This window comes from Cydia strobilella, chromosome 3 (assembly GCF_947568885.1).
Source record: "Cydia strobilella chromosome 3, ilCydStro3.1, whole genome shotgun sequence".
In the NCBI taxonomy this organism is placed as follows: domain Eukaryota; kingdom Metazoa; phylum Arthropoda; class Insecta; order Lepidoptera; family Tortricidae; genus Cydia; species Cydia strobilella.
The window spans coordinates 22,022,113-22,045,519 of NC_086043.1; the positions used below are offsets into that span (position 1 = coordinate 22,022,113).

The 23,407-nt window shown below is 38.9% G+C and overlaps 2 protein-coding genes across 3 annotated transcripts in view; one reads left to right on the forward strand and one right to left on the reverse strand.

The window, feature by feature from the left end:
• LOC134756102 (phospholipid scramblase 3-like) overlaps positions 1 to 23,407 on the reverse strand; it is a 455,878-nt gene that overhangs the window by 388,519 nt on the left and 43,952 nt on the right. The gene's annotated exons all lie outside the window — the stretch shown is intronic.
• The window catches only part of LOC134756094 (uncharacterized), a 219,183-nt gene that overhangs the window by 69,222 nt on the left and 126,554 nt on the right, over positions 1 to 23,407 (forward strand). For both annotated transcript variants that reach the window (XM_063692901.1, XM_063692902.1), the window contains exon 3: positions 3,851 to 3,899. The gene's annotated coding sequence lies outside the window, so the exon portion shown is untranslated. The remainder of the gene's footprint in view (positions 1 to 3,850; positions 3,900 to 23,407) is intronic.

The following is a 23,407-nucleotide window of genomic DNA, read 5'->3' on the forward strand; positions in this document are numbered from 1 at the left end:
CATTTCAGTCAGAAAGAGTAGGGGACATCAGGATTTATCATACACATGGTTATGCTTATGGTTGTTAAAAATACTTCCTACCTTATTAGATAAAATCATAACTCTTTAATTGAGACCAAATCCAAAGTTTTGTTACTCAATGCGCATGATTCGGGCCGCGGCAGATAATCCCCGATTATCTCCGTTAATGTCATTTCCGTTACTAGAGTGCCATTCCTACATTAAAATATAATCTTGTTTTTATATTGATTTGACATTTCTCAGTACGTAAAGCTCGGATTTATAAATGTACAGTTAGCGTCAAATAGACGGTGACGGTCAAAGTGGCCAAATATATCGTAACACGTCTTTGTAAACAAAGAAATAAGGATGTGTTCCAATATATTTGGCCACTTTGGCCGTCACTATTTTTTTGAATCTGACTGTATCTACATCACCTGTGAACTAAATTACAAGTGAATATCAAAGCAAACTAACATTTTTGGAGTTCAAAAGCAGCTTCGCCTCTACCTAAACATGTTATGCATTATGCAACCAGCAAGGTGACAATTATGATTATATTTTGACAAGTCCACGCATAAGGTGTTTTATATGCAATCGTTCATGTTTTATTTTACAAAGATATTATGATTGCCGATTATCATACATCTAAACACGTAAATTAAATGTAATATTTTTATTTGAGTATTTAGGACCGGGTATGTCTTTAAACTGCGTCCGGACCCGTATATGTCCTTAAACTACGTCCAAAAGAGAGGTATGGGCACTGTGAATGACATCTCGCTTTGTGTGGTAGGGCACAGGACAGCGGATGTCATTCCAGATCTAGAGCAGAGCCCAACTGGGGAAGTACCTCCACCTTACAGAAAACCGCAGCCAAATAACACTAGACCCTACTCATAGTGTTGTGTTCCTGCCGGTAAGTAAGGTTGCCAGAGCTCAACGAGGGAGAGGAGTGTTAGGGTCGGCAACGCGCGTGTAATGTCTCCGGTGTTGCAGGCGTCCATAGGCTACGGTAACTGCTTACCATTAGGTGGGCCGTATGCTTGATTGCCACCCTCGTGGTATAAAAAAAAAGTTTTAATAAGGATTCGTAGGTAGCAACTTTTTTGTATTGTTAGTCATCGAATACAACTGGTTTATTATCATTATAGCCGAGATTCAAGTTGGGAATTTCACCAGCACTTCTTGCTTAGTCTCGCCCAACCCAGTTTGACCTAACCTAACCTCATCACTTGTTACATAACGCGATCCAAACATCCTCGAGGGGCGAATTCGGAACCGTAAATTTTAAAATATAATTCCAATACAGTGACTTAAAAACAGTAGGTAGGTATTAGAAATTAGTGATTCTTGTTGAGTAAAATTTATTTCATTACTGAAACTTTATACAAAACATAACTGAATATATAAAAGTGAAGTATATGAGGTTAGTGAATATATTATAGAAAGGTTATAATATGTGTGTAGATAAAATAGTATATGTGACTGCAGGGGTCGGAAACCGGTATTTACTCCATACAAAAATACCAGTATTATTACGTTCTTTTTCGTTCTTTTGTTTATAATTTCATTTTTTAATGGGACGTTTTAATAATGCAAAATTGTTTCCTAAATACATGATTCAGTCCTACGTAATGAGCATAAAAAAATTCAAAATATTGGGCTATTTCGGGGTTTTTAAAAAATACCGGTTCCGAGCCCTGTGTGACTGTACATAATTAGGCATTAAAGTACTCGTGGGACCGTGTGGTCCTTTTAAGAAATTCATTTCGTTCGTATCTTAAACCCACATTCGTATTTTAATGCCTTTCATTATGTAGCACTCACATAAACTATTAATTAATTATACTATTAATTATCTCTTGTACATTTCGCCATACACCGTTCAAAGCTCGGCAAAGCCTTATCTGAGGTCAACGACCGATCTATTGCGTTCCAAGACTTCCAAGTTCGAAATTTCACTCTCGATGCGCCGACGCATGCCGGAATGTTAATTAATTTATTTGCTATCGCCTTTCCAAAGTTGCGACGGTTCTCACGCCCAAGAAACATATATGTACAGTCGCCATCAGATATATCTGAGCGGTCAAGGCACTCACAAATATCTGAACACGCCTCTATTATCAAGGCGTTAGAGTGCGTGTTCAGATATTGTGAACACCTCGGCCGCTCCGATATATCTGATGGTGACTGTACAAGATATGTGTCTTGTTACAAGACACATATATTATTTTAAAGAATCAAGCAAGTTCCAAGAGTAACCCTAAAAACAGACAAAAGAACAACGGTCCTATCATATCGCTCTAACCAACTGAGCTAGCGAGACTTACTCGACCCTCGGTGAATTTTTCCATCGCTTCTCTCTTTACTAACACGCCTTTGGATGTTCCGAAAGATTGCAAGTTTGAATTTTGCTCGATCAGGTGAATAATTTTTTTTTTTTATTAAGAACGGTACAACATTTAATTTGTTTTTATAAAAAAACAATAACTGTAGAATATCTCATAACTGTAAAGATAACTTTGTGAGAGTTAAATGTTACGATTTTCACTTGTCCCAAAAAGCTTACACGCATTATGAAACTGAGAACTTGCGCTTTTTGAAACCGGTCCTGAATCGACTCTTGCGCAATGGCAAACAGCTCCTTATTTAGTGAAAGGACGTAGTATTAATTAGACTTGTGCCATTAAGACGATATTTCATAAAAAATGCTGCAGGTAGAGTGACTTTGAAACCTATTATTCCAGATAAGTTGGCTACCAATTTTTTTCTTTGACCTCAAAATCTTAATCGTGAATCAGTTGTGCCATCACCCACACTGTTACCTGTATACAGTGGACCTTATGCCTCTTGTGATAAGGTTCACCTATGTAAAGCTAGGAGTGTTGCTGTTTTTATTTCATAATATTCAATGTGGTCAAACTAGAAGAAATTCTATGTTTTAATAAATGTTCTTTTTAAATATGCAAAAAAAATATTATGTATTAATGATATTAATTTTAATATTGTCTTCGGTTACCGCGATAGTTACTCATGAAATAAAACTATGAAAACGGATTATATCGCGTATATTGAATTTATAATACATCCCCGTCACCCGTTGACCACGAACGCTGTAAAGAGTTCGAAACGTCGGGATGTATTATAAATTCAATATACGCGATATAATCCGTTTTCATAGTTTTATTTCATGATATTAATTTTAATTACGGACATATTAGCCACTAGCTGGCATCCCCAGTGTAGCCGTGGCAGAGGCAGACCGAGAAAGAGATGGTGGGACGATTTTGATGCGTTCGAGCGGGATTGGCGGGATCTTGCTCAGCACAGGGAGGATTGGAAAGGGAGAGGGGAGGCCTTTGCCCAGCAGTGGGACACACACATAGGCTAATAAAAATAAAACATATTATGATTAGTACTAGAAATGTAAAAATCTACCTAGATTTAAGAATGTTGTAGTGCCCTAACAGGGTGTTATGTACCTACAAATGTATTTATTGTAACACCTGTACTCTGATAAATACGATATGAATATGAATACATACATGTTCGGTACCTTAATACGTTATTAAAGTTAAATCCTAACAATAATGTATAGTTCTTTTGTCTTTCTCTTTACGATGTATTTTATTTTCTCTCGTGCAACGAATGCCCAATCGTTTAGGGTTTCTAAAAATTGCACTAAATATTTTTCGACCCAGAAACTAGCAATGACTGATTTCATTGCATGTGTTGCATTGCATTGATTTCATCACCACACTACGAAATAAGTTTTAGTAGAATAGAATCCTGCAATGGGATATATATTTTTCGAAGAGGGTCTAATTTATTATTTGTGTTGTTACAGAGCCGGTGTCTGGAGTGTCGAGTCGCACGCGCATGGGTGAAGCAACGAGGTGAGTTATTGGAATAATTATCATGACTGGATAAGATTTAAACTAAAATTTCCTAGTTGAATCTACACCGACATCTTCAATAATTTTCATTATTAATCATTATTCTTGCATAGACACTAAATAAATATTTACTAAAGTTCATTTGGATTTGATTTGGTTTGATTTTGTTTGATATCTTACAGTTAATATTTTCTTCGGGTTGGTGTGGTTAAATTTTTTGTGTTTCACTCGGGGGCAAAATTTGTTTAATCCTCGTGCCTTGAAACCCTTGCAACGCAAATGCCCTTTGTTGGAATCTTTCGCCTGCTCGGGTATCAATATTAAGCACAAGCGGTTAAGCAACAACTTTGCCCCTTTTAGTTAAAAGAAATAACTATTCTCCTATACTTTGTCTTATAAGTATAGGACTTTGTCTTCTATTTCACTTCTCGGAATTTTCAACACCTTCGATTTTGTATATGATATAGTAGGCAAACGAGCAAACAGATCCCCTGATGGTAAGCAACTATGTACCGTCGCCCATGGGCACCCGCAACACCAGATTTTGAAGGACTTTTAATGTAACTGGTGTACCTAAAGATGCTCTTCTTCTGCTTGTTCTTAGGGTTCCGTACCCAAAGGGTAAAAACGGGACCCTATTACTAAGACTGCTATCCGTCTGTCCGTCTGTCTGTCACCAGGCTGTATCTCATGAACCGTGATAGCTAGACAGTTGTAATTTTCACAGATGATGTATTTCTGTTGCCGCTACAACAACAAATACTAAAAAGTACGGAACCCTCGGTAGGCGAGTCCGACTCGCACTTGTTTTTTTTTGCAATTAGACCAAAACCGTCCATAAACTGGCAAAATCGCACACATCTACATCAATTTACACAACTGCTCGTATTACTCATCACTCCAATTGCTGACCCATCTCATCCATCGCCAATTTCACATATAGAAAAGATCTAGATCACATACGTGCAACCTGTATCGTGGGACCATACCTACCTCAACTGACAACGGTACTAACTTTATAGGCGCTATATACTGCTTATGACTTTGTCGTACTAGGAGCGAACATAAGTGCTGGGAACCGCCTCTATTGTCTAGCTCGTATGTGGCTTGTGAAACTTATTGCGTAAGGTCATTGCAAACGGAAATAAAGGAGTCGAATGGAATTGCTTTGTTGTCTTAAATATGGGGAATAATCCCTTGTTGGAGAGCCTATGTCTCCGAAACATGTCGCGCGAGTGACTAAAACAAGTGAGTCTAAACCGTAAAATAATTTAATGTTAGTATGTCTCACAACAGTTTAAATTCGATCTATTTAAAATATTTAAATAGGTAGCTACATACATGATTTCTAATATAATATAGTTAGGTATTACCGCTCTTTGTAGGTACATCTACGTTTGTTTCTAATTTCTTTCTACTTGGAAAAACATCTACTGTCCGCGCGCGAATTCCGTGCACGGCTGAGGAATGTTAGGAATGTTGGGCGTCATGACAGACTAGTGACATTTTAGCTGAGTAGCGCACACTCCCCTCCCCCCCCACTTCCTCGACCTCCGAATGCACGGAATTGGCACGCAGACAGTATAAATTAATTCTTTTTGGTTGCCAAATGGACTTTTTTGCTCATTACACAAACCGAAATATGTAACTTTTGGCATCCCACAAGGAAGCGTGATATATCCTCTCCCCTTTCAAACCTACATTGATGGTAACCTCTTATACCATCAGATAGGCCGTATTCTCTCTTGTTTTCCACTTAGATGGCTGCCAGTCCTTAAGAGTGCGTTTCTCCATAAACTTCCTGACGCGCATGACGAATCTGTGGATTGAACTGTCGCCTGCGGTATTTCCGGACCTTTAAACCTTCAAGAAAATCTATATTATCTCTATCTATGTTGTATCTCAAAGGCCAGCTGGTATCTTTAGGCTACGGTAAACGCTTACCATCAGGCGATTCGTCTCCTTTACCTCCAATATCATAAAAAAGTGGTATAAAAAAATCTATGTGAAAAATGTCTACAAAATAAATGAATGGTTTGAAGACGGTTTCCTTTAAGCACAGTTTAAATAATTGTACTTTTCTCCATTCTATTTCCACCTTTCACCATCAGAACAGTCAATAAATCAAAAAAATTAAAAATCTAAATCAAAATAGTTTATTGATACAGTGAATCTTATGATTTAAACAAGGTTAAGTAAACTTATTCTAATATTGTCTTCGGTTAACGCGATAGTTACTCATGAAATAAAACTATGAAAACGGATTATATCGCGTATATTGAATTTATAATACATCCCGACGTTTCGAACTCTTTACAGCGTTCGTGGTCAACGGGTGACTGAGGAAAAATTACAAAATGCAAAAATACCCACATACTAAAATAATGAACAATCATAGACTACAAACTTTAAGGCTGGTTGTACATGCAAAATCGGTTCATAAGGCTAGTTATACACTATAATTATTTTTCAAAGATATATATATATACGCGATAAAAAAAAAAAAAAAAAAAAAAAACTATGCCGGCTCCAACCCTACACCACGGACCCGAGAAGATTTAATTCCCTCCTAAATTGTAGGAGGGTATCCCAATATGGGACCGGCAAACAAACTCGGCGGGACACATCTTTTCAAAACATCAGAATGTCCAGCATCATCCAACACTACGGTCTCACAGTCTAAGGTGAGTTCGGCAAAGTTACGGACATCGGGTAAGATCGTATGATTCAAATTTCCGCCTATTGTGGGGTATTTTTTTAATGCTGGTAAGGTGATGCGATGCGCCATTTTGTTCCGCACCCCTCTTCAGTCCGCACTTGTTGCTCTGACAGACTAGACGCGTGTTTTGTGCCGTTAAGTAGAAAAGTTCAAAAAATTTGATTTCATTTTCCATCCGGATATACCCTCCGCTAGTTTTTTTGGAATAACTGGTAAGTTTAAGCGTTATTTGTTTCTTTTACAGATTGCATGTTATTTTTATTAAATTTGTGACAAATCTGTATATTTGGAATTCTGATACGATGCCTGTAGGCCAAGATCCGGTCTTACCCGAAGTGGTAAAAGATCGGATGCAAATCATCCGATCTTAAATTCTCAGGAATGCTCAAACTTTATACGTGTCACCACGATGCTTGATTAAATTTCTCTAACAGACATATATAGTGGTGTTTTTTTTTACATAACCGCAAATTACAATCTAAGTGTCTAATATTGCACACTTAAGTAGGTAACTGATCTCTTTATGAATAAATAATTATAAATATTTTTATTTACCTGCTGTAATTATGAAGAGGTAGGTTTATTTGTTTGTTGATTATTATTATTATTTTAATAATGTTAAAGAAATATAATGGTTTCTTGAAATATTATTGTTGTGTTGATTAATCAATTCTTACTTGGTTTAAAATGTGTGCTTATCAAAGCGAATTGGCCTGTTTGTAAGATCGAGAGATGTTTTCTCACACGAAATCATACTCGTAGTTATGTGAGATGGCGTTGGAAAGTTTATTAAGTACCTATAGACTGATATGACTGCAATTGATTAAGTTTTGGTCGTATTAATTCCTCCACTTTCATATTATTTTATCCTTATTATTATTTTATTTTCCAAATATGCAAGTTTACAGTTCTAAACCAAAGCACTTACATACTACAATAAATCATATTATTAAATTACATTATATTACATTATATTAATTTACATGTCAAACTATAATTTAAATCATTTCTTAAACTACCAATTGTACTCAGTCATATGATTAAATTACATTATAAATAATTCAAATTGCACATTAAACCTTATTCCTAAAATTATCAAGTATATATAAATCACTCATCTTATAAATCAATCATATTAAAATTACACATGTATAAATCAAATCAAATTAAAATTAATTTTAATTGCCCACCTATATTGCGTTACAATTGCCAAGACACAGCCCAACACGTCTCACGAAAACACCTATACTATCGTGGAATATATCTGTATCAGCAACCTGCGCGTACAATTTGTTCAGCAGCAAAAGTGCTCTCCGCGTGGGAGCATTACCACCCCGTCGAGTGCGCGCAACGCTCCTCGCAAACGGGTGCGGGCGTCGCCGCGGTTCCACTGCTGCGCCACCTCCGCGCCTCAGAACGGGGACGTGCAATCCTATCTGCCCTAGCACACTCGGATTGTCAACTCTATTATTTAGAAGCTGATAGTAGTGCACTATGAGCAACAACTTCCTTCTCAATTCCAGAGTGTCCAATCTGACCATAGCCGTAACAAATAGTGACGGATACATATAGGGGTAGTACCCATATTTACGCCTGTATATAAACCTAGCAAATTTGCGCTGTATTTTCTCTATACTTAGGATATATTTTGCTTCGTGGGGATCCCAAACTATAGCGCCAAATTCCAGTCTGCTGCGAACGTATGCATTGTAAAGCCTTATGGCAACATTCGGATTAGGAAACTGGTATGCCATCCTCATGATAAATCCGAGTGTTTTGCTCGACTTCAAACATGTGGTAGTGATATGTTGCCGGAAGTTAAGTTCCCTATCAAGCGTTAGTCCAAGGTCACGAATTTCTGTGACGCGCTCCAACGGGATACCATGCAGAGTGTACGGTGCATTTATCGGCTTGCGGATTCGGTTAAAGGTGATAGTTTTACATTTGGAGACATTAAAATGTAATTTATTAACTTCACTCCATTTAGCCACCGCATCTATATCCCGCTGCAGCGCCTCACAGTCGCTTATTTCGCCGACACCCAGGAAGAGTTTGAGGTCGTCTGCAAACAATAAACACTTGGCAGTGGTTACAACTTCCGGCAAGTCATTTATCATGATTATGAATTGCATCGGACCTAGGGTGCTTCCTTGGCTCACTCCAGATCGGGTGAAATACGCCTTCGACTCGCATCCAGCAACCTTGACCACCTGACACCGATCCCTTAAGTAATTTGCGAAGAATTTAAGAAGCTTTGGCGAGAAACCTAATGAAGCACACTTCTGCAAGAGGATGTCGTTATCAACAAGGTCAAACGCCTTCTTAAAATCAAAATATTCGGCGTCAACCTGGTGGCCCGCATCCATTTCTGCGGAGACATAGTCGACAAAAACTGTCTGGTTGGTGGAAGTCGAGCGTCCCCTACGGAACCCGTGCTGGCCGTCAGCAAGCTGGGTGGAAATCTGATGTCTAATTTGACAGTCTATCATCGATTCAAAAAGCTTGCCAAAGACAGACAGGACTGCTATGGGTCTATACGTTTCTACTTCCGTATTACTTGAACCACTCTTAGGTACAGGAGTGACTCTAGATTTCTTCCATACGCCAGGATAGACTGCACATTTCAACGCTAGGTTGTAAATATGCAAGAGCGGATCCTCTAAAGCGGATATGCAGTCCTTTGCGAGATATGGAGGAATGCCATCAAGACCTGTTGCACTGCGCGGCTTAAGTCGCTTAACAGCCTTTCGCAATCCTACGGCGTCCACAATATCTACAGTGACTCGTGCCGCCTGAGACTCTGCATTACTCACCACCTGCATTGCTTCCGCCTCGTCGAGTTGCGGCTCGTCATTATGGAATACCGAGCTAAAGTAGTCAGCAAAAGCATTTGCGGCTCTTTGTCCCGACACCCTCTCACCCTTATAGGTAAATTCGGTCGTCTGATTCCTATTCTTTCGCTTGCTCTTTACATAATTCCAGAACCTCGATGGATCTTCTGTAATGTCCTTCTCAAGGTTTCGGAGGTATTGCTGGTGGGCATTGTCGATGAGGAATTTAACACGGCTTCTATAGTAGCGGTACAGTTCTCGATTGAAATCCATCCCAATTTCTTTAAATTTTCGAAAATGAAAATGTTTGTTTTGTATATTGTGGATTATTTCCGGCGTGTACCATGATGGGTATACATAGCGCTTAGGGGCCGACTTCTTCTTCAGTGGTACACAGTTACTAATACATTCGTTTAGCTTTGCGTAAAACAATTCAGTAGCTGCATCCACACATTGTGTACTGAGAACCTCACTCCAGTCTATATTTGCTATGCTCGAATATAGTGCCCTAAAATCAGCCTTACGAAAATTCCATGGTGGATTCTCGATAGCACTTACTGGTAGGGGAGGGGATGGCAGTTGTTCGTACTTGCCACGACGCAGTGCTAATGTTGCCTCGAGTGGCGGATGATATGCGTCTGGGGGCACCAGGGCATCCACTTCTCCCGTCACACTCACATTTTGCGGTCCAAGCCCGGTCAGTACCAGGTCTAAGACTCCGCCATGATCATTAGCTATGTTATTATGCTGATACAAATTCCCAAATTCTAAAAAGGACTGAAACTGTGTCTTGACAGCTGCACTGCAAGAGTTTAAATTAAAGTCACCTACAATTAGTATATCTAAATCAGAATATTTACACATTATATTTTCCAGACAATTTAAAACCTGCAAATATTGGTCATCTTTATAATTAGACGGCAAATATATATATTTCCTATTTTATCACCCTCTTTCAACCTACCACGCTTAAGGTGTCAATGAACCTACGTGGTTCATTGACCCACATGGGTTCATTGACCCCACACCTAAAAGTTTGACAACCATAATTTCTTGAAAATTGAGCGCATGGTGTAAGATCGGACGGAAAAAATGCAAAAAAAAAAGAAATGGGTCGGATATGATAGCCCGAATTACTGCTAGGCCAATTCTTCTATATATGAATCGGTGAGTAAAACCGGTTATTTTGCAATGGTAAACTTTATGGTACCGGCAATAGGGCCGAACTTATAGGCCCGTCCGTTCTTACACCACCAGGTAAAAAAAGAATGCTGTCATATTATTTTGTTTCCTATATTTAAACACTCATTACACGCTCACTATGACGTTTAGAAAGATAATAAAATTCAATTATATAGAGCATTTCATTATTATCAATTCTGTACTTAAATCTTGTCCGTACCCTATCCAAAAGCTGAGAAAAAAAATAAAAAACAACATCATCTCAACCCACCTAAAATCGTCCGAAACTTAGCCGAACTCACCTTATGTCTCGCTTGCTCCTTTATCAGGTGGACTACAGGATCCCAAGCTGGTGGTAGAGAAAAGCCATCTTCCCTATTAAAGTTTGGATATTTCTTAATCTCAATGGCCTCGCGCAGCATTCTGGGTATGTAACGCTTCTCCTTGGCAAGAACCAGAGGCTTATCAAACTTGATTGAGTGATTGGCTTTATCCATGACATGCTCACAGACAGCAGACCTAGGTCGACGGTGCTTGACATCAGCTATGTGTTCCTTCACCCGTTTGTCATGTGTTTGTTGCCGGTCCCATATTGGGATACCCTCCTACAATTTAGGAGGGAATTAAATCTTCTCGGGTCCGTGGTGTAGGGTTGGAGCCGGCATAGTTTTTTTTTTTTTATCGCGTATATATATATATCTTTGAAAAATAATTATAGTGTATAACTAGCCTTATGAACCGATTTTGCATGTACAACCAGCCTTAAAGTTTGTAGTCTATGATTGTTCATTATTTTAGTATGTGGGTATTTTTGCATTTTGTAATTTTTCCTCAGTCACCCGTTGACCACGAACGCTGTAAAGAGTTCGAAACGTCGGGATGTATTATAAATTCAATATACGCGATATAATCCGTTTTCATAGTTTTATTTCAAACTTATTCTAGTTAAACACTGCTAGATGTTATTGCAAGATATAGAAATTGCCCGTGACACCTGCACTAGGCTATGCCTGTCTCGCAGGATGGCACTTTTCCTAGTTTGCCAGTGTTTTATTGCTTAGGCGCTAAAAAATACACTACTATCAGCTATAATACCAAAATGCATGCCTTTATCATAAAAAAAAAACTTGAACATGGTCGTCATCAGATAAAATATTTACTGTGATGTGTCAATCGATAGACGTGACAGGCAATGGCTATGTCAACAGATGGCAGATCCATTTCCGTTCGTTTATTTTTGTTGCGGACTTATCGTCGGTAGCAATCTGTACCACTCAAGCATAGGATGATTGGAATAGTCGTGAATATATTGCGTGTGGTGCAAGTTATGGGAGGTTTGCTTTCATAATATTTTCCACATCACCAATTCGAAAAAGGGGTTTTTCTTCCCTGCTAGGAGGGATCAAAGTGGCACTTTTCTTCCCTGCTAGGAGGGATCAAAGTAACACTTTTCTGTTCTAGGACACTATTTTTGCATTTTTTTCGCACATTATTTTTCTAGCTTATATAATATTTTTAAACATCATAATTACCTCATAGGTGATGTGAAAAGCAGTATGTGTCACATGGTAGCAAAATTATTTCCATCTTGGGCGTAACACACTTGAATCTCTCACTACGCTCAGGATTCTACTTTAGAATCCCTCGTTACTCTCGGGATTATATTATAGAATCCTTCGCTTCGTTTAGGATTCAATGTACGCCCTCGCCGTAAATATGTTATTTTGCTCCCTTGTAACACAATCTACTATTGTGGTATATTTAGACAGACTTGATTTCTTGGAAATCTTTCCTCCTTTGCAAAAGTAAGGTTTTTAAAACATGTTTCACATCACGTTATATTATTCAGGTGCATTCGCCTTCAGATATATAGGAGCAAATAGCAATCGAGGTGTTCACAAATATCTGAACAAAGCTTCTATTGGCAAAACATTAAAGTTGCATATATATTTTTAAGCATTTTCCGCATATATATTTTTGACTACCTTGGCCGCTGCGATACATATGATGGCGACTGTAAATCATAAGGTTAGGTCCCGATTGTGACTCAAGCAGCGTTGCATCAGTGGGAAATTGGCAATGTTACCGTCTCCTTGATAAAATGAGTGACGGAGTTGTACATATTACACAGGTCTCATCTCTAAATATTGATACACGTGACACTGTAGTGGCAAATATGTATATCTTTTTAACGTCTCTATGTATTTTATACAAATATAACTGATACGAAATAGAACAGTTATTTATTTTACAAGGGGGCAAAGTTGTTGTTTAACCTCTCGTGCTAATATTGATACCCGAGCAAGCGAAAGATTCCAAAATTGAACCAAGAGCGTAGCGAGTGGTCCGAAAAATGGAATCTTGAGCGTTACAAGGGTTTCAAGGCACGAGGGTTAAACAAATTTACCACATATGTAATGTAATTCCAACGGCTCGCCAACACAAACATCACGTGACACGACTGCTCTGCTTCGCGGTCTGTCATCAACTAACTCGTCTTAACTGTCAGTGACATCAGTATAAATTATAATATACATTTTATAAAACACCTCACATTTTTCTGTTCAAATCGATGCAAAGTTAGCTTAGACGGAATTGCTCGATTTCTACGTGTAACCTAACAACGCTCCTCGCCTGTCCCTCGCACCACGGCCGCACGGCCCGGCGCACGCGCCGCCGTAATCTGGTCCATCGATCCTCTTTAATTGATCACTCACACCTGTACTGCCGCGCACATTACTCTGTAACCCTATCTCTCGCCATATTTATAAGTTATAAGCTTAGTGTCGGAGCACGCGACTACCTTGTATAATATTTATCATACGTATTAAATGAACTATATTTTATATTATTTAACAATATTCAATTTAGAATTCAATTAAAATCGTTTATTGTATACGTCGGGTATTTGATCGACTATTCAAATTAGCTTCATATTTTGAATTGCATTCAATTGATATTCTCTTTGTAGGTCTTTCAATCTTTCTCGTGTCAATAATAATGATAGTGTACGTTTAATTTCGTGATTTCGCGCTTTGTTTTGTGCAACATGTGAAATAGTTTATTTGTGCCATTTTCAACCAAATTGTCGCTTGTCAGTAAGGCGCTATTTCCATATAGCTTCAATTAGAAATCAACCTTATCGACAAGCGACAATGTGGTACCTTTTAATTGAAAACGTCACATTTTACTACACTCAAAAGTCAAATATGCCCAACTCAAGCAGAGATGGAATTCAGAATCCCTGGTGTAAATTTTATTAGATAGCGTGACGCGTGACGGACGTACGTTTTCGAAACTATATAAATCCCTACAAAATGACACTTACTCGTAACGCAAATGCGTACGTTACGTCACGCTATCGAATGAAATTTATACTAGGGGTACAGCGAGTAGGGTAAACTCGCATTATTTGGTGACACGCCTAATTAGCTCCATGCATGAATTTATTTTTATTTTTGGATTCATAATTTATATCGTTGGAACACCGGAAATGATAAAAATACTTTTGTAAACCTTAACATTATTTTATTAAAAAATATTTAAAATGTTGAAAATTTTTGAGCGGTTGAAACGCTCATAATTTTTGGCGCGAAATCGACAGAGCGTGATGACGTCACACGTTGGGCGGCCCAACTGACATTTGCTACTAATGACACTAATCTGTCGAACGCGTGACGTCACGTGGCGTTTCGAGCGTTTCGCTCGATAGCTTTTCGCGGGCAAATTTTTGTACTTTTTATTTATAATTTTAAGTAATTAAATGGTAATTTAAAAATTTGCATTTGCATTTGTAATATGATATAACGGTAACAAACATCCGAATAAAACATATTTCGTTCAAATATAAACTTCATGCATGAGGCTAATTCGGTGATACAAGTTTTGAAGCATGACACCCAGAAAAGCTAGTGAATTAGGGCCTTTTAAATGGGACCTCACGGCTTCACGGCTTCGGCGGCTTTGCCGTGAGGCCCATTTAAAAGGTTCTAATTCCAGGGGCGTATTTACCCTATGGCCAAGGGGGCCATGGCCCGGGGCGGCAGGCTGAGGGGGGCGGCGCAGGCCGCCGCTGGCTTTCAGTTTTGGGTGGTGAAAAATGGGAAAAATTTGAAATGAAAATTTTTTTTTGTAGGTTTACTTACTGTTACCTACTAGACATAATTTGATTTAAAGTAACTATTCGTTGTCTACTGCCAGTGGTCACATTACAATTTTTACAGCGCGTTTTCGCCCCTTTGCCTTCTACCTTCTTTACCCACGTCGGATTGTCGTCGAGCTCTCACGATGTCGCCCCGTGTCGTCGCTCTTCACATCGCCTTAAGGCCGCGGGCTCCCGTTAATGCTTTTTAACGCTGCATGCTCGACGTCGGCATAAATAAACGTGGTGAGCGACGTCTAGGTGCCGGCCATTGCGTCAGCAGCCGCTACATCGTGTACGGTGTCCGTGCCTCTGTGGCGCACAGCGTCCAGAAGCTGACGCCGACGACAACCGGAAACCGTACACTATAAATATGGAGTATAGAATTCAGAGGTGGCGAACGGGGCGGTCGGAGCCTTGCACAAGAAACAAAGCACGTTTTTTTAGTGGGTACTAAATTTTCCATGAAACGCTGTGTTCATTTAGTGAACATTGCAGTGCTCAGCAAACATTGATCAATAAACGCAAAAATCATATTAAATTATAGAACTCATAGTAACTACTAGGTATTGAATAAAATTAAGTTCGGACACGACACGACATGGGGTTAGTTGTTTCAAACGGACCGCTGGCAGGGTATTGAGACTTGAGACTGTGACCCTAAGGATGTCAAATGGGAGCGCTCCACGTAAGGCCGAGATACTGCAGAGCAATGGCTCTGCGAGCTGTAGACCTTGCGTTAAGCTTAGAAAATGTAAAAGTGAAAAATACTTAGTTCGTTGAGTCATTATCACAGTGAACTCACAATGGTCTTAAGTGCCATGTAGACGCTTTTGGCGCTTAAGTGTTCCCCCACATATATCGACGCGGAATCGGCAAAATCCGATACGATCCGGGACTTTGCAGTATTTAGTTATTCTGTGGCAGCACTATGCAGAGCTCGTCTCTCTACTTGGCCATAGGTTTTTGTCCCAGCTCAGATCCACTGAAGCTCGACCTTTAAGTCTCTTGGGCCCGCAGATTCATATTCGTAGCCTTCAGCCTCCCTTAGACATGACCAGTGCTTTAAGCTCTGTTCTTCTGCAGTCCGGCCTTCAGCCTCACAGGGCAGCACATCGCAATCGGACGCTCCGGGCCTCCACCCTTATACAGAGCTCGGCCGTCGGCCTCGCTCACAATTGGCTATAGGTTTTTTTTTATACTACGTCGGTGGCAAACAAGCATACGGTCCGCCTGATGTTAAGCAGTCTCCGTAGCCTATGTACGCCTGCAACTCCAGAGGTGTTACATGCGCGTTGCCGACCCTAACACTCCTCTCCCTCGTTGAGCTCTGGCAACCTTACTCACCGGCAGGAACACAACACTATGAGTAGGGTTTAGTGTTATTTGGCTGCGGTTTTCTGTAAGGTGGAGGTACTTCCCCAGTTGGGCTCTGCTCTAGATCTGGAATGACATCCGCTGTCCTGTGCCCTACCACACAAAGCGAGAGGTCATTCACAGTGCCCATACCTCTCTTTTGGACGTAGTTTAAGGACATACCCGGGTCCAAAGCTCTGCAGAAAGGCACTGAGAAAAAATTATGCTTTTGTGTTTACTTCATGGGTCATGGGGGGGGGGGGGGCGGCAGGGACCCAATGGCCCGGGGCGCCAAATTTTTAAATACGCCTCTGCCTAATTCACTAGCTTTCCTCGGTGTCATGCTTCAAAACTTGTATCACCGAATTAGGCGTGTCACCAAATAATGCGAGTTTACCCTAATTTCGAAGTTTGGTTGATTACTTTATGGTCTTCATCGGCAGTTCCACTTTTTTTTTTTATTCACTTTAAATATTCATACAACTTTTGCCAGCATGCCACTATTGTAAACCTCTTTGGTTTATGTAATAGTTGGCGAGTTCGCGCGGTCCGATCCGCGTTTGCTTAATACTTCATTCCTGGTTCTTGGCTTGTAAGTTTTTTTTTTCGTAAAGACACGTCATCTGTACCAAATCGCTGTGAACATGTCATCAAAAAATTCACATCACGAAATCCTATGACAACATTTTGAAATAGAAACTTTTGTAGCCCGATAAAAACCGGCTCACGTACACTTAGGAGGGCTATTCGCTTTTACAAAAGGGCAATACAGCTTTGGTCGTATTTCTAATACAGTTTTATAGTCACTTATGACGATTTGGTTTGAAACATGATATTTGATGTAATTCAGTTTTATTGACTATATAAACCGTAGCGTGAAGTAACAAGATAATTACCTAATTACTTTAAGGGGCCCAATGACTATCAGTCCGCCGGACGATATCGGCCTGTCAGTGAGAACAAAAATTTGACAGTTCCGAACAACTGACAGGCCGATATCGTCCGGCGGACTGATAGTTAGTGGGCCCCTTTAGGGCCAATATAAACCGAATTCAATTGAATAATGTTGAATTGGATGTTATATATTTGTGGCAATTCTTGTCTAGTTACTTTTAGTTTTATTATTTTATTATATGAAATTTCTTATTTCCTTGCACGTTTATATAACCAGGGATCTAAACGTGAACACATTACATAGAACCTAATTTCAAATTACAATTTTTTTCCAGAACCCGGAATGTTTTCTCGGATTTCGAACTCCGATCACTGCCTTTAAGGCTAGTTTTGATATTTAAAGCTTCTACTTGCAACCTTTTTTTTCATAAACGTAGATACGCTCTCATTTTAAAACGACTTTTTAGATTGCTCTAAAACTTTGTACTTACAATAGGATAAGGTATATGGTATATTAAATAAATAAACAAATAAACAAATCTATGCCTGTAATTAGTTTATGTAGCTTCAGATACCATAGTTAAAAAAATACAGCGAATTTAAATTTTTTATACAAAACTTGATTTTGCTCTATTTCGATTGTTTTAAAAACTGGAGCTAAGTATATAAACTAATTACTGGACTAGATATTCCTCATGTAATTGTATGTGCAAAGTTTCATTACAATCCAACCCGTCGTTTTAAAATGAGAACTAAACTCCGTTTGTATGGGAAGGTGCAATTCGGCCGAGCTTGCCGGGGACTCAGTGTAAAGGGTAACATAAAGAGTTACCTCCTTTCGCAATATTTGAATAATACTTTATAAAGTGTATTAATGTAATTGTAATTATTTTGAATCTACGAAGACGTGTCGATGCCTATTTTGATATTGATTTTTTTATGTGGTCTTATTTAGATTCTTCCTTTATATCGCCATAAACTATTTTTACTCTGCATTGTTGTCATAATGACACGTACAATTAATGGCATAAGTGCCTCACGAACGGCCATTAGCTAACAATATGCCGATCCCAGATACCAGTCCATTGTTCAAGAGCGCTGTCGGCGCCAAAAACGACGACGGACCACCGGCTAGCTAGATTATACTGGACTAGACTGTACTCTGGCACAGAATAAGTAATAGTATTATCATACAGAACGGCCACGCACCGCCCCGCCCCAACTCGAATTACCTCGCCCCGCGACAGCAGATTGACGGCCGTTTGCCGGCCGCTCAGTACTAATTTTAAGCATCTTACTCACACTCGCGGGACGCGTGTATACAGACGTGCCATTCACACATAGAAACGCAAGTGATTTTTGATGTATAGCGTGCCCGCCCTGTGACTGGCTTTTCTTGGGTATTTCCTAGCCTTCTAACGCCCAAAGGGCTTTAAAAAGTATTCGTGTTAGTAGTAACAAAGAGGGATATAATAAGATAGAGTGGTCATAGTAAATTTTGTAACCACTGTAAATTCCCTGCCATCTATCGACATACTTTAAAACTAAAAATGAAGATTTATAAAAATACGTTAAAATGTATTTAAATATGGATAAATGATTTTTTTTATTTGCATTAATTATTTTTATGATTTTGACCCATGTTCTTTCACTGATATGCGTTAAAATTGTTAAATAACAAACGAAACCGTCAACGCCATCTATACGACAGTAGGCCAAATAGCTAGTAGCGCCCTCTGAACGAGAATCAAATTTTCTTGATTTTCGAGGCACGTTTTTTCCTTAGACTGTATCCATCTATTACGGAGTTATATCTATCTTTGGTAGTAATATCGGCTCAGATCTATATTGTCCGCGCAGATCTTAAAGATGTAGTGCATAATTGTTTTCCATCGTGTTTTCTCGGAAACGTTCGTATTTGTCATGCTACTTCAGTCAACCTCAGTAGTTTTTACCAAGACTGACTGAAATAGCAAGACACGTTCGTACGTTTCCGTGAAAATACGATGGTAAATAATTATGCACTACATCTGTAACTTCTTGTTTGTGTATGACAAGGATCTCTGACCAAAGTTTAATCATCTTTATCCATTTTTTTCCAAGGACGATTTTTTTCTGCTCTATTTATCATAATCGCAGCTTGAACCCACGATTTTTAACCAAAACACACATAATTATGAAATGTTAAAGAAGGTACTACAAAAACAAGCATGTAAAACATAATGAAAATACTTAAATTATAATAATAAAACAAATCAAAATATTTAATAAAATAATTTGATTTGTTCTCAAACTTGTTCATAGATGGCAGCACCAGTCTCTCTCGCTACAACGTAAATCCGTAAGGAGTTCGTTTAGGAGGTACAAGCGCGCACTGCTTGCCCTTAGAGCTGGTCAAAGACGCCTAGTCTTACTAAGATGGCATATAGTCGAGAAATTCGGACGGGCACCGCCGTGGCGGGGTGGCCTAGGGGTTCATGGCGTTAGCCGCGATAGCTAAAGACGCCGGTTCGAATCCGGCCTTCACCACTGGAGGGCTTCGTCACTTTTTCTTTAATATATATGCTATTACAGTTTTTAATAAATTAAAATATTATTTTAATTTAAAAACTTATAAATAAAAAAATTGGCCTAAGTCGTAGCCCCTCAGTAGGTTGCCCAGAAGGCTGGCCGCATTGCCCCGCATGCTGAGTAAGTAATTAGACCTGGGGCCCGTTTATCAAAAGCTTGTAGATTGTAATACAAGGTTTTGATAAACGGGCCCCTGTCCTACAGTTTGAAATGCCCCAGGGACTTGCCGAGGCTTTTTTATTCTGGAACTATCTTTTGACCAATTTGAATTAATTCTGTCTTTGAAAAAAAAAGACATAACATTAACGCTACATTAGATCACAAGAAGTATTTCAAATGTCAGTCACAACAAAATTGCACATCATCGAACAAAACTACTACTTTTTATTCGAATTGGCTATCGGTTGCTCAAACTCATTCATAAAGAACAGGCAAAACCCAACGTGCCAACAACCTACACTTGATTGCAATTTAATTGGATAAACATTGGCCTCACACTTTCATCATGTATTGCATATTGTAGCATAACCAGTATACATTGGTATCTTCCTTATACTTGTTTCATTGATATTTGTTTCTAACATTTCTGGATCATTTCGTCCTTAAAGTTCTAGATATAATGGTTTTGAAAATGCGTTTTGTTTAAGTCTTGCATCGTCACTGATTCTTTTATCTCTGAACGAAATGTATCTTTATTCATATGTGTTTAAAGATACTTTTGATTTGATGTTTCTTCGTGTTATTTTAATCGTTGCAATGAGTAATCGATTTCTTTTATAAGGGATTAGATTACACTTGAGTTCATTTTAATTATCTACTCAATTGTTAATGTAAATGCTCGATGCGTATTGTGTGGTATCGAAGATTACATGCATTTCACGCATGCGTAACTCATAATTAAAGCTAATACTAGAAGGTAATTTTTCCAGATCTTAATTATTTTATGCATTTACGCGTGATCTACTTCGCGTCTTGTCCTTAGACCTCGCGAACATAGCTTAAAACCAGGGGTCGGAAACCGGTATTTGCTCCATACAAAAATACGTATTATTATTATTAAATATTATTACGTTCTTTTTCGTTCTTTTGTTTATAATTTCATTTTTAATGGGACGTTTTAATAATGCAAAATGGTTTCCTAAATACATGATTCAGTCCTACGTAATGAGCATAAAAAAATTCAAAATATTGGGCTATTTCGGGGTTTTTAAAAAATACCGGTTCCGAGCCCTGCTTAAAACTGAATAAATATCATTGCTAATTTGAAAAATTGCCAAACACTGAATTTCCAGAAAACCCATGTATCGAACCTGTTCAGAAAAAATCACGAGTATCTGTTAAAATGCTATATCCTTAGGACATAATAGCCGGACATATGATACTTTAATACCGAAATAAGGATCAATAGGTATCGACTTCCGGAATTCCGGTATACCTGTTGGAATTGTATAGTTTCATGTTAGAAAATATGAAAAAGAAGACAGCTGTTGGTACATAAAATGCATAGATTGTGAGAAAATGCACAGTCTCGCTCGCACACTCGACCGGTTAATAGCGTCTTCGCGCGCTCACGCTGTTACCTGACCAAATTGCGCAAAAAAAAAATGTCGCGATTTAACAACGACGCGATTTCCAAAGCAGTAAAGGCTGCAATACTTCCTCTGGAAAACAAAATCGAGTCATTAAACTATATAATCAGTGAATTAAGAAGTGAAATCTGTAACTTAAAAACCGTTATCCCGTTTCAAACTACCCAGACGGTTGTGCCAAACGTTGTGACTCAAACGCAACAAGTGAAGGCGGATTTGAAAGTGGATTATGCTGCGGCCGTTTCCCGCGACTTTACTCTGTCAAACACCTGTAAACCACTCAACACTGATGAACCAAGAAAACCAGTGAGAGCTGCGGCCAGAAACACCAAAAAAAAACTAGCCGCGATGCAAAACAAACGTGTGCCAAGTCGGCAAACCACGCCGAGGTCATCGAGTATACAATCAATATGCTCCCCCAGCACTCCTGCGTCAATCATCAGCGACACACCAACGCAGCACAACACCCCGAATAATTATGAACCGGACAACTCGGCCAACGCCACGTTATCACAACAAGGCGAGACTATAAAAAACATCGTAGACCAATCTAACACAACAAACCGTCATGTAAGAAAGTCGAAAACCATCAAAGGAACTGCAAAAGATACGATCCTGGAAGGAATTGATCAAATAAGGTACCTACATGCCTGTTATTTCAAAACTACCACGCAACCTGATGACATAATTAGTCATTTGAAATCAATTGACGACATGCATGACTACACGGTCGAGCAGATACAATCTAAACATGACACTTACAGTTCATTTAAAATAGGATTCCCGTCCTCTGTTTACGATACATTCCTGAAGACTACAACATGGCCAGTCAATATTTGTGTATCTCCTTGGCGGCCCTTTCTATCTGGAAAACAACGCAAGCAATCCAACTTGTAACTTGCATTCAACCGGCCCGCAAACAACGCACCATTCAGTACAAACAAACAACTTAACCGTCATACATCAAAACATTAATAGATTAAAAAACAAAACGTTCAAGCTCGAGTGCGAACTTCAACTTAATAACAAAATTGACATAGTTTGTTTATCGGAACATTGGCTAACAAAAATAGACCTGGAGGCAGTAACCATCATGGGCTTCAAACTCAGCGCGAGCTTCTGCAGATCCTCGAGGAACGGCGGCGGAGTGTGTATATATTCTAAGTCGTCGCTACTCACATTGGAACGCCCGGAAATCGCTAATCTGAGCAAAGAAATGAACATAGAAGCGTGCGCAACCGAATATGTTGGTCTAGACTTGATCGTAATTTGTATTTATAAGCCGCCTAATTCAAGCGATGATAACAACTTTCAGTATTTTATCGCTCAATTGCAGCAAATTCTGGATTTTCAAATTTTCAAACAACACAAAGTATTAATCCTAGGCGATTTTAACATCGACCTGTTGGTTAAATCTAGTGAAAAGAAAGCTTTGCTCGATTTATTAAAATCTGTCGGTATGAGATCCTTAGTCAGCTTTCCTACCAGAATCTGCAAAACGACACAAACATGTATCGATCATGCCTACACCAACGTTCCTGTTAATGAAGTTATATGTGTAAAACCCTACGAAATGTATGTATCTGACCACCTATGTACATATGTATCGCTAGAAATTAACAAGGTACTTCAATCTAACAGTATCTTGTGGAAAAGATTATTTTCAATTATAAATATTGACGAATTTAACCGTAGCCTATCATTTTATAACTGGGACACTCTATTAATTAAAACAATCTGCCCTAGTAAAATATTCGACTCAGTATTAAATGTTGTCATTCATTTCTACAACACACACTTTCCTATAAAAAAATATCCAGTAAAAAATGTATCTAAAACCTGGCTTAACGAGAATGTGTTATCGGCCCGTAAACTTATGCGGCAAACTAAAAAGCAAATATTATCTAACCCGACATCAAACGTCAACTGTAATAACAGTGACCTAATATTAATTGAGAACAACTTCGTAAACGAACTAAGTAAGGCACGTAGGGACTATGTAAACAAAGCAATCACCAACAGTAAAAATATATGCCAGACTTCATGGCGAATAATTGCTTCAGAGACCGGTAAGTGCGACAGGAAACGCGATGCACTAGATATTTTAATAAGTAAATCAGCGGGCCGTACAGACGACCAGCGCGCGGCTGCGACGGCATCGGAACTAAACCGGTTCTATGTGAACGCCAATAAGAGTGTCATTATGCATACTAGCATCCCAACTG